This window comes from Camelina sativa, chromosome 10 (genome assembly GCF_030686135.1).
Source record: "Camelina sativa cultivar CO46 ecotype springtype chromosome 10, ASM3068613v1".
In the NCBI taxonomy this organism is placed as follows: domain Eukaryota; kingdom Viridiplantae; phylum Streptophyta; class Magnoliopsida; order Brassicales; family Brassicaceae; genus Camelina; species Camelina sativa.
In genome coordinates, this window is record NC_141889.1 from 25,047,309 (window position 1) to 25,064,966 (window position 17,658).

The following is a 17,658-nucleotide window of genomic DNA, read 5'->3' on the forward strand; positions in this document are numbered from 1 at the left end:
TTTTATAGAAACTGCAAGTTAATAACGACAAAACTCATAAACAACCGAAATTACTATTTTATCCTTATGGTTTTCCCCTCACGTTTCTGACGATTTTACCCTTGCCGCTTTGCCTTCTCTTTATTTTTTAACCGTACATAGATATGTAATTGACTGTTTTGCCCTCGTAGCTTCGTTACCACGTTCCTCGTAATTTCCTCTGTGCTTGACTATTGGTTCGTCGTAAACTTTTTATTACAAAAAAAAAAATAAAGCAAAAAGGCTGTTGTCTTTTTTCATGAATTGGAGATCTGTATATGCTTTAACTACACACCACCATCACGTCAGTCACCATCGGTTACGAGGTCTTGTTTTTTTTACTGATGTTAAAAGTTTTGGGATTAATGTTTGTTTGTTCTTATATTTTTCATTAATTTATACAATCCAAGTCGTACGAATTAACCTTTCTTTATTAGAGAGTTTGTATTTGAATTATTATTATAAAAAAAATAGAAATAACTGTTATTACTGTATTATCTTTATGGATTTTAGTTTATTTGCATTGTGAGACTGCTTTATATTTACGCAAAGGACCGATTTGAAAATAAACTATTTCCTTTTAGAGTGAACAATTAATAATCTTTTTTTTTGAATTAATGTAAAATTGTATTCAACTAAAAACCAAAAAACGTTTGTACAATAAATGTTTCAGCGTACAAGATTGAAACATTATACTGATTGTTTTAGCTTAAGTGGAAGTGGATGGACGAGCGTGAATTTTTGTGGAGAACAAGAGTTGCAGGCCTTCATCGTAGCGGTGATCGTGTAGCCTCAAGATGAGGTGAGACGATTGCGTACATTTTTGTCAAGGAGCTTTATGATTCGAGCATGCGGGTAAGGGGCCTTTCCATGTCGTCGGGCGTTCCTCTCATGCCAGAAATGTTACACAGTTGCTTGGAAAACATACTTGAAGAGGAAATGTGGAAGAGTTGATAAAGTCGAGGAGGTAAGTAATGGGAACAAAGAATTCCAATATGTTGAGTAGTGAGTCTGTTGAACAATTAATAATCTTTGAATGTTTGTTGTTTGTAACTATCTAATATTCAATTTTTGGGGAATTAAAAGTGTACGTAGAACATGCTAATCCTTATTTATATTTGTCACCATTCTAAATTATTATGTTATAAATGGATTTTCTTAGTTGGTGGAGTTTGACTAACGACAACAACTTAATGTTCCTTCTTTTAGCGTGTTTAAAATGGTAATGAAACAAAATTCAAAGATTAGTAGTCAAAAGTTTGCTTAGTAACATTTTGTGAGATGTGATTTACTCCTTTTTAGACACAGGTGAATTGAGACGTGTGGCACACATAGGAACACTTATAGCTGTATTAGTTACTAACGTTCATTTTGTAAAGGAATCAATTATTGAAAAACCATTTTCTGGAATGTTTTTTTGTTGATTTTATTACCTTTTTAATCTTTTGTATATTTTATCATTTTCTAAGTTACATATTAACATGCGTTTTATTAACGTTTGGGTTTAGTTGATTTTATTTGATCGTAAGATTTAGTATAAAGTATGTTTTGTTGTATAAAAAAAAACAAACGAGAATACAAATTCTTTTTTTTTTCAAAAGTGGCAAAATCCACAAATTATTCAAATATATTTTTTTTAATTAGATGATGTTATTAGTGTTTAAGTGTGGTTTTTAATTCTTTTACTTTTGAAAATTTTAAAAATCTAGACAATTTGTTGAGTATGCATAATATATATTTTAACTAAATTTAATATTTTTCAGAAAAAAATATAATTCTGGTTATTACAAATTAATACCTTACTATATTAATTTACTTGATTAGGACCCGCGGTACACCGCGAGGCAAATTATTTATAACTAAAACATTTAAATTATAAGTTGTATTTGTTAATTAAAAAATTTATAATTATATAATAACTGTTAATTTTATATTTTAAAGTTTAAACCATATAATACCGCAATAAAATTTATTTTCTACATAATATATATTTCATCAATTTAATTAGATATGTTTATTCTCTGATACCAATAGTGTTAACAAAATAATGAAATGATGTTTTACCTTTGTAACACCAAATTAATGATATTTTAAATTTATATAAATATCTACTATACCCGTCCTGCTATATAACTTTGTCCCGAGATATTTTAACTCGCATTATATCATCTTAATTTTTAATATTTATTGTTTTGTATTATAAATATTAGATTGAGTTGATATGTTATTTATTAAGATTGTAACCATTTACATTTTATAAGAATGGCGCTTCTTATAAAATTTAAATATTTATAATACTTAAAATTCTTAAAACGGTTGAGTATTTCTTATATTTGAAGTTTCGTAAAAGTTTAATATATTATTAATGTTTTAAAGGTCTTTTAACTTTTTAAAAACTGTAAATATTTACAATATTTGAAATTTCATACATGTTTAAGTATGATTAATATTTTTAACATTTTATAAAGTTCAACTTTCTAAAAATATAAATATTTAATAAAATATAAAATATAAAATATTTAAAATATTTAACTTTTTAAGAACTGGAATAAACCAACTAAAAGATTTTTAAGTTTGAATGCATGATAAATCAACTTTTCTACTCATTTGTATTATGAATCATTTTGGGTGGGGTTATTGGTTCTATGATTTGAGTGGATTTGGAAATTCAAACAAAAATCATGTGTTTATTCAATCATTGACTTTAAAGTATTTATCAAATTTTTTTTGTTATTGGTTATATGATTTACAAATACTTGTTAAAGGTCTATGTTATTCATTTACTTATTTGTTTTTGGATTTCAAATCCACATTGTGTTTTAAATGGATTTGAAGTATAAAATAGAATATTCAAATTCAAGGATAAAACATGTTATTTTAAAATCCATATGTTTTCATTTCCATTATTTACAATTCTATATAGATTTAGAAATCACATCTCCAATAACAGCACGTCCCCTAGGAGTGAACCTAAATATTTTTCCAAGCAAAACATATGTAAAATATAAACAAAATATAAGTAAAATATTTTTACGTATGTGTTTTTATAACAAATAAAATATACTCTCAAATGTCATACCATCTCTTTTTTATTGTCACCTTAGCATTTTGTTAATATATTAAAGATATATTTCTGTATAAAATTTTAATAAAAATTCTCAAGTTTTCATGTATTATGCCTTATTTGAATATTTGAACCTCTTTAAATATAAAAATATGAAATATCTACAAACTAATTTTAATACAAATTCTCAAGTTTCATGTGCTATGCCTTATTTGAATCATTTAAACCTCTTATTTTAATATCCCCTTCCTCCTCAAGAATCCAGAGTCGTGGGGAGCTCAATAGCATAGTCATTGGAGAATCATCATCTGCTTCGTCTTCAGCATCTCAATCAAACAGTGACTTACTTAATCTAGCTCCATTGCACCCAGATGATGCGAATTCCCTTGACCCACCCCTCCACCCCATCGAATGGATGCCCTAAGCCTGGTAGTCTTAGGTTACTACTTCTCAGCCAGTATGGAGTTTAATGCAATTTACGCTGAGGTTCACGATCCTCAAAACAACATCACCGATAGAGTCAGCACTACAAAAAAATAATTACATTGTGACGTAATATTTTGTCACAATAATTTTTTTTTGTCACAATAAAAATATTGATACTAAACGTTTGGTAAATGGTTATATTACAATTGTCACATATGTTTTAGAGTTATTAAAACGTCACACAAGTTGTGACTAATTAATAAGTAACCATTTCGTATAACTATATGCAAACATATCAAAAATTTCACAATTACTTACTAAAATTATTATCCCAAATATGTTATATTTCATTATCGATACCATGTAAAATTTCACTTGCCCGTCACAATTACTAATTAATAACATGTATCAAAATCGTCATTTATTATGAAAAAACTTCAGTCTCAAAACCATAATGTATTTTGTTACTATAATTACGTTATAATGTTTAACTCATGACGACCAACCATTAGTATCAAAATAATTACAATTAGTGACCAAAACCATCACCTCCTATTTTTCTTAATATTATTGTTTTACTAAATTATTGTCACAATGATAGATAAGCTATATGTATTAATAATTTCAAAAAATTATATAATAAAATAAATTATTAATTTATAAATTAAAGTAAACAAAACCAATATGAAAAAGCCAGAGTATTAGGAGAAACAAAGCTAAACCAAACTTAATTAAGTAACAACTCGAGAGAAATTTGTGGAGGCATAGATGTTTCCAAGTGTTTGGAGACATTTCTGGAGGAGTAAATTGTCATCACGACTCTTCTCTAATTGATTTTCAAGTTCTTCAACTTTGTGGGTTAATGTTCTCACTTCTTCAGTAGGTTGTGGAATGAATGATGAATCATTCAAAGATATAAAAATTCCATTTTGCACTGATGAGTCCAAATACACGGCCTTGTTTTCATATTTCAGCAATTAAAAAAACACAAGCGTATGTATAAACATTGATATATATATATATATATATATATATATATATATTTCAAACGCAGATAAAAATAGTAAATTTTTAACTCATCAAAAAATATGTAATTATGCATAATTCAACCTATAAATATTATCTTAACATAAATTTATTTTTCTCCTCCGTTAGACTCTCACCATTTGAAGACTCTCTCTTTGAGGAGCGTTCTTGCACATGTTCATCAAATTTTCTGCAATCACTCCATATAAATATAAACAAATATATACGTAGATGACATCACAACAGTTTCTTCAAATCAATTTAACTATGTGGCTAACTATGTGACATCACTTCAAATCCTTTATATATATACAACTATATACATCTATTATATTAGTCAAAACCAATCACTCCACAAGTATATACGGTTATGATGCAGTATTTTAGTAAACAAAGTGCTAAAACATGACAATAGAAAAAGAAACAGAATAAGGATAATTTCAATGAATTGATTGCATAATATAAATCTAATAATTTGATAAAAAGGATTAAAAAGATGGCATCTAACCTTGTGTAACGTGCGCAAACCAAAACTCTGCGTTTTGGTGGTATCGGTCGACACCACTTATTTCTGGTTCGACCAGATTGATTTAATTATCGATTTGGACAGGTTTAGTTTAAAAAAAATTGTTGGACCGAGTTATTAAAGTGAATGGTCGAACAGAAGGGTTTTTAGAGGTTTTCTCTTGTCGCCGTTTATCGTTTTTGAGAGAGAAAGAGGAAAAAGAGAGTTCTTGAGCTTTTGAGAGAGAATGGTGAGATTCCTTGCTGTTTCTTGGGAGATCCAAGGCTAGGAAGGAGCTAGAGGCTTGTTAGGAGGGTGGGATCTGTTGCTGTGGTTTAGAAACTACCTGCAAAGAGGTGAGTGCATGACCATGGCTAATCTAAGCCCTTAATTTCCTTGTTCTTGCTTGTTTGTTGTTGTTTTGTGTGTTTTCTTGCTGGGGATTGGTTGATACAGGTTCCTAATGATGATTTCGGCTTGGGTTTTGAGTATTGGACGATTTGGAAGAGATTGGGAAGCGAGATCCGAGTCTCGGCTTCGAGCGGATCGCAGTTGCAGGTGGAGTGTTGATCGACAGCACTTGGTGTCGGTCGACACCAGCAAGATGGCATCGATCAACACTGTGGGGTAGTGTCGGTCGACACCAATGCCAATGTCGGTCGACACCTCCCTTCCAGCGAGACGATGTTCGTTTCCCTGGTTTGTGGGTTTTGTTTGTTGATTGTTTGGAACATTGGAATCATTATTGATTGTGTGTATAGCCCAGTTAATGGGAGGATTGCCTAACTGAGTATTTATCAAATACTAATGCATCTCAATTTGTGTTTGTGGTGCAGGTAAAGGCAAAGTGTGATCGTGGAATCAAGTCGATGAAGAGGAGGACGTTCTAGGGTCTCGCTTGGTTGTTGTCTGGCTTTTGTTAGATTGCTAAAGTTGAGTCCTAGAATGTTGTTTAGGATTGCTGGTTTTCTGGTTTATATTGATTGGATCTTTAGTTTATGGTTTTGAAATTATTATGGATAAATTGGTATTGTTATTGGTTTGTTGGTTATTTATTGGTATTTGTCTTTCCGCTGTTGTTTGTGATTGTGGTTAGGTGGCTAGTGGGTATGGGACCACTAGTTGTAGTTTACTTATTATCATTATTATATTATTATTATTTATTAATTAAAAAAACAGGTTAGGTCGTTTCACCTTGCATCAGTGAGAACGAGAGAAACAAAGAGTAATAGAGTTTTTAATTAGGTTACGTTTTTAAGATGAGAACACATTTTCATATATATAATTAAATATCAAAATCTGGGATACATTTTCATATATATAATTATATATCAAAATTTCTCTTTTAGTTATTTTTCTATGTATTGTAGAAACAGAAATGTCTTTTCACTTGTCTATATTAACATTTTTGAAGTACATTTTATGTTATACCTTTTAAGTTTTGCTTATTCAAATTTTTATTTATAACATTAACCCCTAAAAAAATTTCATAAATAACATTGCAGAGAAACTTAAATACTAAACTTTCTTTAATTGACCAACATTTGTTACATTTATTGCCATAAAATCTTAACAATATCTATACATTCTGATTTTTCCAAAATTAGCTCTAACTATTAAAGTTTTAATCCCATAAAATCACCAAAACTATCTTTAGAGATTTTCGCTTTACATATTTTGATTGTAAAATGTAGATTTAGTCATCTACATTACTTAGGGGTTGATTCTTCAGATTATAATAAATAAAACTAAATAATTATCCTGTGGTGTTTCTATAAATTGAAGTACATTAGGTGTCCTTTAAGTTATACTTATTTACAAAATTAATCCTTAAATAATTGCACATACAATCAGAATCAATTAGATTCCTAAAATGTCTCTACAATTTGGTTTATAATTTCCTAAAACAATTTATATATTAAGAAATTTATTACACTTAATAACATATGCCAAAAATATCTATACAATATTTTCTTCTTTTAAGAACTCTTATATTCAGTAATAACTAAATTGTTTCATATGAACAATTAAAACTTTAATGGTTATTAATATGCTGATAAAAGATGCAAAAATAATTATTTCATGGGTTAAATCTAATAAATTTGAGTATTTATATAAATTAATATGCTGTATACTGCAAAATAACTTTTATAGATATAATTCTTTCACGGGTTAAATCTAAATAACTTTAAACTTACGGATTAAATGTAAAAACACTAAAATTTTAAAAATATAATAATGTAAGAATAATTAAAACAGTAAAAATTTCTATTTTTATAACCATAAGAAATTTGATACGGTACAAACGTAACATTAGTATAAATAAAACTAAATAATTTTCGCGTGTCTGCGGTATACAACTGATCAAATTTTATAATTAACAATTAAAATACAATAATACAATCTTAAACACTAAACAAAAGAAGCAAAATTAACAAATAAATATAATTTTTAAAATCTAATTTTTGTTTTTGTTGTAAAAATATTGTCCTGCGGTGTATCGTGGGTTAAAATTTAGTTTAATAGTATTATTTGGAACTTTTATTAAAGAATACTTTCATCTGTAATTCTTGTTTGTTTGTTTGTTTGGTTGGTGGTGAATAATAGATTGCCCAGGTCCTCAATCGGAAACTGCTGGAAAGTCAGATTCTTTTGCAGGTTGCCCTAATCAGGAAGCTTGTGCCACTGTTCTGTTTTTGAGTCATAGTTAGGATTCATGTCAGAAGTTGCTCTTTTGTTGTTTAAATTTCTTGTTTTGATGATTCTTCTAGTTTCTCCGTTGCCAACTTGAGATGGGTTTTGTGTCGAATGGGTTTGTATGAACTTGTATCTTCTTACATCATTTATGCTTGATTGCTTCAGGATCTGTTTGTTATTTGGAAGGTTTATAATAGATTTGTGTACAGGATTTGGAACTGTAGAATAGCTCTGTTTGAAGGTACATAGGAGCGGACATGGTTAAGGAGGCAAGACTGCAAACTCTAATAGCAGACTTCGATCGTTTGAGGATGAAAGACACCGAGAAGATTGATGAGTTTGTTGAAAAAATTTAAGCAATCTCGACGAAGTTAGCTGCTTTGGGTAAAGAGTTAGATGAACCAATGATGGTCAAGAAGTTTGTGTCGAGTCTTCCTCAAAATAAGTTCATTCACATAGTAGCTTCTCTCGAGCAAGTACTTGATTTGAACAAAACCAGCTTCGAGAACATTGTAGCTCGTCTAAAAGCATACGAAGAGAGAATTGGAGAAGAGGAGGTAGATCAAGACGATGACAAAGGCAAGCTCATGTTTGCCAATTCAAACACCTCTGTCAATTCAAACTTGTTTGGGAGCTACAGAGGAAGGGGACGAGGAGGTCGTTCTTCCAGAGGAAGAGGACGTGGCAATTTTGGATTTCAACAGAGGGACAAAGAAACTGATCTATCTCACATTACTTGCTTGGGTCATTATGCCTCGGACTGCCCTAATAGACTACTCAAAATTCAAGAAGCAGTAGAGAAAAAGGATGAAGATACTCATACAGCTAATGAGTTAATGATGAATGAAGTAGTATACCTCCAGGAAGATAGAGTAAAGCCGAGCAGTTTTGAAACCAGTATGGATGTCGATAAGATATAGAATCTCGACAATGGAGCGAGTAACCACATGAGTGGAAATATAATTTTTTTCTATGAGCTTAGTGAGGATGTTATGGGAAAAGTTCGTTTTGGAGATGATTCGCGTGTTGACATCAAGGGAAGGGGACCATAAGATTTCTGCTTGCAAATGGTGAGAAGAAGTCTCTGCACAACATCTACTACATACCAGATTTGAAGAGTAATATCGTGAGTCTAGGACAAGCTACTAAGGCAAGATGTGAGGTTCGAATGATAGAAGACAAATTGATGTTGTTTGATCGAGCTGGTAAACTGATTGTGAGAACATCAAGGTCCAAAAATTGTCTATATAAAGTGGTGATGAAGGTTGAAAGTGTCGAGTGTCTGCAATTGGTATCAACAAACGAGTCAACTACATGGCACGCACGAATATGTCATATCAACACGGACACAATGAGGCTGATGATAAATAGAGATTTGGTAACTGGCATACCAAACATCAAGGTGAAGAGACATACATGTATGTCACTTTTTCTCGGTAAGCAAGCAAGGGATCCATTCCCAAGAGCGACCATGTACAGAGCTACACAATCTCTGGAACTTAAACACGGTGACCTCTGTGGACCTATTACACCCGCGACACCGGCTTTAAAAAGGTATATTTTTGTGATCATAGATGATTTCTCTCGTTATATGTGGACAGTTCTACTAAAAGAGAAGAGTGAAGCACTTGACAAGTTCAAGAAATTTAAGACACTTGTTGAACAAGAGACAAAGTATTCGATCAAGACATTTAGAAATGATAGAGGTGGGGAGTTAACCTCAGCCGAATTCCATTCTTACTGTGAAAGAAACGGAATCATGAGACAGTTGACAGCTCCATACTCTCCACAAGAAAACAGAGTTGTTGAGAGAAAAAACAGAACACTTTTGGAGATGTCAAGAAGTATCCTGAAGCATATGGATTTGCCAAACTATTTGTAGGGTGAAGCCATAAGACATTGTACATACTTGCTCAACAAGATCACGACTAGGTCATTGGCTGATAAGACCCCATACGAGATGCAAAAAGGAGTGAAACCAAACTTAAGGACATTCGGTTGCATTGTCTTTGCAAGAACAGAAGTTGTGGGAAGAAAGAAATTGGATGACAGATCAAGGATTTTGGTGCACTTGGGAACTGAACCCGGCTTGAAATCGGGACGTACGTTTTGATGAAAACAAAGAATGGAACTGGAAAATGATCAAAACAGAGGAACCAGGGAATTCTGTAGGTTTATCGATCAATATTGGTGATTTTGTGAATAGAGGAGTTCGTTTGATAGAACAAGCAGGCGAAGAACAAGATAATGGTGATGAAGTTCAGACAGCTGCAGAGACTGAGTCAGAACCCGATCTTGACGAAGACAAAAATGGTACCGAGTCATGTGATGAAGATAACAGTGAGCCGCATCAGTCATTCTTGGGAAGACCTGCAAGACTTAAGACAAAACCGAAGTATTTGTCTGATTATGTCACTCATGATGAAGACCTTGATCGTCTTCTGCTGTCTATTAATGAAGAGCCCTGGGATTTCAATGAAGCTTCTAGTTCAAAAGTATGGATAAAAGCGTGTAAAGGTGTACTTGCCTCAATCGAGAAGAACAAAACCTGGAATATGGTTGAGCCACCGTCTGGAATTAAAACGATTGGACTCAAATGGGTGTTCAAGATAAAGAAAAATTCAGATGGAAGCATAAACAAGCACAAAGCAAGATTAGTGGCAAAAGGGTATGTTCAAAAGTATATAATTGATTATGATGAAGTGTTTGCACCTGTGGCTCGTATGGAAACAATCAGATTCATCATTAGCCACTCGACTTCATACGGGTGGGAGATACACCACTTAGATGTGAAGACTGCATTTTTGTATGGAGATCTGAAGGAGGAAGTGTTTGTGAATCAACCAGAAAGGTTTGTTGTCAAGGGAAGTGAAAGAAAGGTTTACAAACTTTACAAAGCTCTTGATGGCTTAAAAAAAGAACCTAGAGCATGGAATGCCAAGCTGAACATGACTCTCAGAGGAATGGGTTTTCAGAGATGTTCTAAGGAACCATCTTTGTACTACACTAAGAAAGGGGAGGAGCTTCTCATTGTGGCAGTGTATGTGGATCTGCTTGTTACTGGTTCTTCCATATCATCGATATTTGAGTTTAAAAGGATGATGGCGGAAAAATTCGAGATGAGTGATCTTGGACTGCTTACATATTACCTTGGAATTGAAGTGAAGCAACTCGGAGAAGGCATTATACTAAAACAAGAAAGATATGCGCTTAGGATACTGGAAGAAACTGGAATGAGTGAATGCAACCCCACTCATATACCAATGGACATGAATTTGAAGCTGTCAAAATCGCAAGGAGAGAGAAGTATTGAAGGACGGAAGTATCACAGAAGCATAGGATGCCTCCGATACTTGATACATGCGCGACCAGACCATGCGTATAGTATTGGTGTCTTGAGAAAATATATGCAGGAACCTAAGGAATCGCATGGAGCAAGCTTGAAACAGGTTCTCAGATATCTTCGGGAACATTCTCTTTTGGCTTTTACTACAAACGCCAAATAAGGTACGTCTTGTGGGATACAGTGATAGTTCTTACAATGTAGATGTGGATGATGGCAAAAGTACCCCGGGACACTTGTTTTATCTCGGCGATTCACCAATTACTTGGTGTTCACAAAAGCAAGAGATTGTAGCCTTGTCATCCTATGAGGCTGAATTTATGGAGGCTACTGCAACAGCCAAAAAAGCTATATGGCTTCAAGAGATTTTTGACGAGGTAACCAGACGAAAGAGTGGTAAAGTGATATCCGGATCGACAACAAGTCAACGATTGCGCTCACTAATAATCATGTGTTTCATGGCCATAGCAAACACAGACACACTCATTTCCACTTCATACGAGAGTTTGTTAAAAAAGAACAGGTGAGTGTTGAGCATGTCCCTGGGAGTGAACAGAGAGCAGATATTTTGACCAAGTCCCTAGGAAGAGTGAGGTTTAAGGAAATGAGAGCTTTTATGGGAGTTTATGATGTGAGTGAAGATGATTCCAAGCTTAAAGAGGAGAATGTTGTTGTAAGCTTGGAATAACTTAAGGATAAGGCCTAGTATATTTAGGAGTAATCTAAATATACATGTGATAAGGTCAAGTATGTTTTAGGAGAATCTAAAATATACATGTTTGAGGTTATCCAATTGGGTTTTGGTTCTGGGGGTTTTTATATAAGGAGGTCCTAGTTTGTGGCACAACTTATGAGTTAAGGTTTTTGATTATATTTTCTTAAGAGTTTAATAAGAGAGATATTCTTGTTAAGCATCTTTGTTTCTACAAAAACGTCATTCAACACTTCCTGCGGGATTGGTAGCCTTCCACCATTAGTGCCTACTACCTTCTTCACCTACGACCCATATATGTATTAGGAGAAGCTCTCGACGGCCTCCATTTCTCTTCAACATCCACCATTGTAGCAACTCCATTCGAGCCCTAGAATCGCCTTCAATCACCATCTTTAAGCAATTAAGCACCAATGTTTAGGATTTATGCGTTTATGATAGTGTCAGATCGTACTACTGATCAAAAGGTTACTGCTTCTGATAATTATAGGCTCTAAGTGTTACATTATTTATAGTTTAATATTTAACATATTTCTTGAAACTAAGAAAAACCCAAATAATTTTTTTTATTCAAAAAGAAAATAAGATTCTTTTAATATTTTTTTACTCTTTCTATTTCTTCGAGTTTCTCACGTGGTTTTAACATTAACTCCATTTCTTCTTTGTTGAACATAGATTTTCAATCAGCTAGAACAAGCAAAATCCAACAAATTTTTCCGACGACTCTCTCATATGGGGAAGAGCGAGATTCATCATAGAATTTAAGCCATTGGGATTCTCATGTGGATGTAGTGTCCATGAAACAGTCAAAGTCACTCGAATCATGTAGCCTCGATGTCATTCTTTGAATAAAAAAAAAATAGATTCCCAAAAATATTCAAAATCCAAGATTTCCAATACCACAAAATTTTAGATTAGGTATGGTCATTTAGCTAGGAACCATTCAAAGACTTTTGGAAGATCTTTTGAATACAAGCTGGTTCTAACATTTTTGAAGTTTTTCTAAAGAAAACTATCTTTGTCATCAAATTGTGGTATTTTAATAAATAAAACGTAAAACTGTTGTTGTTGAGAATGCTTCATTTTTAAATGAAGCTACTTATATATTATCTTAATATGCAGGTCAAAACACTTTTAGCGTCGAAAATGAGTCGCATATGAACAGTAACAATACAACACTAAGTAATTCTTTTTCCATATCTTTTAAAGTTTTAATTACCAACAGAAAAAAAAAATAAAAAAAAAGTAATTATGTTTCCACAACTCTCAAGGTGTATATGGATTATCATATAGATATAACACATTTAAAAAACTAATGGGTACAAACTATATATAATCATTGCATTTCTTAATCGTAGGAGAGTATAATTTGGACCACTGTATTGATGCAATTTTGCTCACAATATACATCCAAGAGTGCAAAACGGATGATCCAATCAACGAAACCCAAATTATTCGAGTTTTATTTATGGCACAAAAAATTCTAACTAATTTGATTCTTAGATTACTTTTCTTTTAATTTGAATCTTAATGAGATGGAAAGAACCTGTGGAAAAGACAAGTCAGAACTCAACCTTGTTCAGAGTGATTTCTACTTCCCTTATTTCTTTATTCTATTTTTTACGTAATTTATTCAGTTAGGATCTTATATTATCTTTTTTGTATAAGAGTACAAGTAAAGGATATACGAGGTGTGATTTTTTTTCCCTGTAATATGTTATTTTTATGCTGATGTTTAGTATTAGTCATAGACGTTCGGGTATTCGGTTCGGTTCTGAATATATTCATTAAGTTCTGGTTATTATGGATATAGGAGTTTAGGATCCATTCATTAATTTACTATTTCGGTTCAGGTTCGGTTTGGTTTCAGTTATTTTCGGTTTGGTTCTTGGTATTCGAAACAGTGTAATATATTTTTAAAAAAAAATACTATTTAAATAAAATTTGATTATAATTTAATAAATATATCTAAAAACTTCCAGATATTTGGTTTATTTGAAATATTTTGGTATTTTGGTCTACATATATAAGATTTTTTAGTTTAAGTTTTATTACCTTATATAAATTAAAAGGTATTGTAATATCAAAACTTTGACGTGGTGCAGTGGCTATAACACATGATCAAATTTATAGAGGTCTCAAGTTTGATTCTCAGCTATTACATATTTTAATATGAGTTCGGTTTGGTTTGGATAACCGAATGGATATCGGTTCGGTTAATAACCGATATCCATAGATAACTGAAATACTATCCAATCGGTTATTGCCCACTAACCGAATCCAAACCAGAACCAAAATTTTTGTTCGGTTTCGGTTTGGTCCATTCGGTTCGGTTTATTTGCCCAGCACAATTTAGTATAGTGTATATTGGACGGGTTTAAATGTTATTATTATGCTGACAAGTTTATCGGATTATTATTTATTTTGTTTGTATGTTCTTTTTTCATCCATTTTGCAATTTCGTCGGTTGCTATTAGAAGATTCACAAGAAGCTCAAAAAGAGAATCTGATGAGAACTCTATTAGTCCATGTAACTAAAATTTTAGCAAGTGGAAATTCATATAAATTTTTGTTTACAACAGAAATGTAAGGTAACCTTAAGAGTAGTTTTCTTGAATCATGAATCATTGCCTACTTGGTGACAACTAAAATCACTCTCCTTTTTGGACCTTATGGCACAATAAAATTCTTAATGAGCGTATCTAATTTGATTCTTAGATTACTTTTATCTTAATGAAGTTTCAATCTTTTTAATTTTGATTTTACTTTCATGGTATCATCATAATTTTGTTTCCAAATATATCTATTGGATCTGTTCTAAACGACAGGGATTTTCAGAATATTTAAAGAATTAGCAAGACTTCGAAAATATATCGTGTCTCCAACTTTCTATGCCGAATTACTCTTCCTACTATTTTGTGAAAATTACTCTTTTCTATTTCCGAATTACTCTTCGAAAATAGTAACTAATTTTTTTTTTACTTTCTCCTCATTACATTGTTTAGTCCCGTTGTGGATCGAAACCATTAAACCGATCCACTTAAGCGCTCCAAGTTGGGATGGACTGTTATAATTTAGTTACCTGGGCTTTATAAGAGATATCTGTATAGAGTTTATTTTTTTCTTCTACAATTTGATCAATCTCGATATATTTCAACATATTACAAAGTAAACTAACAAAGTATGTTTCTATAGAAGATGAATCTTGTATTATACAGAAGACTTTACACATCTATATATACTTGTACATAGAATACCCTAGAATACAACTATAAACAGAATGTTCTATAAATGACATGGTACGGGAATGATACGAAAATATTGAGCTATTGAATAGTGTATCATTGCGTATCTCTTACACGCCTCCTCAAGATGAAGGGGCTGGAAGCACTCCAATCTTGTTGCGCAGATGAAGAAAGTGTGTTCGGGGAAGCGGTTTTGTTAGTGCATCAGCTAACTGATCTTTTGTGTGCACATGAGGAACGCGAAGAAGACCTTGCTGAATTTGCCCACGTACAAAATGATAGTCAAGCGCAATGTACTTCATTCTGGAGTGAAAAACAGGGTTCGCAGAAAGGAAAGTAGCTCCCACATTATTGCAATATATAATTGGCACAACGCGAAGAGGTATCCCAAGCTCCGTTAACAGGTTTCTTATCCAGCGAAGTTCGGTGGAGGTGTTAGCAACTGCGCGGTATTCAGCTTCGGTGGAGGAGCAAGCAACACTCTTCTGCTTCTTTGCAGTCCATGAAACCGGATTTGTACCCAAATAAACAATGTATGCATTGGTGGAGATATAGTCATGAGTGTCACCTGCCCAATCGGCATCAGAGAATGCTTATGCATTGGTGGAGAGTATGATTATTTTTGGCCGAGAAGAAGATCCCATGAGTGGTTTTCCCGGCGAGGTAACATAAGATGTGTTTGGCCGCTTGCCAGTGTTCCTGAGTAGGGCGATGCATGAACTGAGACAAACGATTCACCGCAAAACTGATATCAGGGCGAGTGAAACTGAGATATTGTAAGCTTCCAACGAGTTGACGATACTCCTTTCCATCTGGAAGAGCAATGCCTGATTGAAGAGTGAGTTTGGGAGAGGACGCCATCGGCGTAGCAACAGGCTTCGCATTGAGCATATTGTGGCGATGAAGGAGGTCAAGGACGTACTTGCGTTGGGAGAGATGGAGACCTTTATATGTGCGATGAGCTTCGATCTCCAAGAAGTAGTTGAGGTCCTCTGGATCCTTGACGGAGAAACGGTCAGCCAAGAGCTGTAGGATATTTGAAATGCTTGATTTATCATTGCCTGTAACAAGTATATCATCAACATATACTAGGAGATAGATATAAGTTGCTCCACGACGCAAGATAAAGAGAGAGGTATCAGCAAGAGAGTTGATGAACCTGAGACTGAGGAGACACGATTTTAATTCAGTATACCAGGCACAGGGAGCTTGTTTCAATCCATATATGGCTTTTCGGAGACGATATACATACGACGGATGATCAGAGTCAACAAACCCCGGTGGTTGCTCCATGTACACCTCCTCGTTTAGGTTTCCTTGAAGGAACGCATTGTTAACATCTAACTGAATAATAGGCCAAGAGCGGCTTACGGTAACATCAAGAACCAAGCAGAGGGTAGTAGCTTTGATCACCGGACTAAAAGTCTCGGTGTAGTCACGACCATATTCTTGGTTGTAGCCTTTAGCGACAAGCCTTGCTTTACACCTGCCAAGAGTGCCGTTAGGCAACAATTTTTGTTTGTAAACCCATTTACAGCCAACAATGTTATGATTCGGTGGTCGAGGAACGAGGTCCATTGTTCGATTCCGCGCAAAGGCATCAATCTCACCCGACATCGCATCACGCCAGACCTTATCCTTCATAGCTTGGTTCACAGTTAAAGGTTCGGTCGGGATGTTGGGAGATAAGGCGGCGGAGAGGTTTAGTTTCTGGTTAGGTTTAACAATATTGTTCTTGCGACGGGTTTGCATGGGGTGGATATTTTCAACGGGAGGTTGTGGAGGTGGTGGAGGTTGGAGAGGGACATTGGGAGGGTGAGAGGAATTTTCGGAGGAAGAAGGAGAAGGTTGTGGTGAAGACGAAGGTTGTGGTGTAGGAGAATGGACAAACGGGCTTGGTGATGGAGAGGTTAATGGGCTTTGATCAGTATGGACCGGAGAATGGGTTGGGTTTATCATAGGAGATGTTGGGTTTGTGGTAGGTGGACTAGTGGATCGAGAAGGAGAAAAGGAAACATCTGACATCGGATCTGCAATGTTAGGATTCGGGGAAGAATCACTTACCGGTGTTTGTGAAGAAGTCTCCGGCGACGTAGTCTGGTGAGAATCTGAGCACGAGTGTCCAGGATACTCCGGCGACGGCAAGGTGAGTGGCGACGGCAGGATAGGTGGTGATGTGGAGGAGAGAATTGTAATAGACGGGTGAAAGGACTGCAAGGATGGTGGAGTAGAGTTGGAGGATGATGGTGTGGTGGTAGTCGAACGAAGAGCGGAGAAAGGGAAGGTTGTTTCGTCAAACTTGACATGGCGGGAGACGTATACACGGCCTGTGCTCGGTTGGAGACAGAGGTATGCACTTTGAGTGAGGGAGTATCCCAAGAAAACACACGGAGTCAATCTTTGTTCAAGCTTGTGAGCGGCATAAGGACGCAACCAAGGAAAGCAGAGACAACCAAAGATTCGAAGTTTAGAGTAGTTGGGCTGAGTGCGGAAGAGCTTGAGGAAGGGAGACTCCATGTCAATGACCGGTGTTGGTAAACGATTGATGAGATATGCGGCGATGGCAAAGGCATACGTCCAGTATGTGGTAGGAAGACCACCTTTTGTGAGAAGCGACAGGCC

At 34.2% G+C, this 17,658-nt stretch overlaps 1 long non-coding RNA gene across 1 annotated transcript; it reads left to right on the forward strand.

The window, feature by feature from the left end:
- Positions 1–11,929: 11,929 nt before the first annotated feature.
- On the forward strand, positions 11,930–12,665 carry LOC147937322 (uncharacterized). The gene is made up of 2 exons (XR_015568148.1): positions 11,930–12,258; positions 12,467–12,665. It is a non-coding gene; the product is annotated as an uncharacterized LOC147937322 (long non-coding RNA).
- The last annotated feature ends 4,993 nt before the right edge of the window (positions 12,666–17,658 follow it).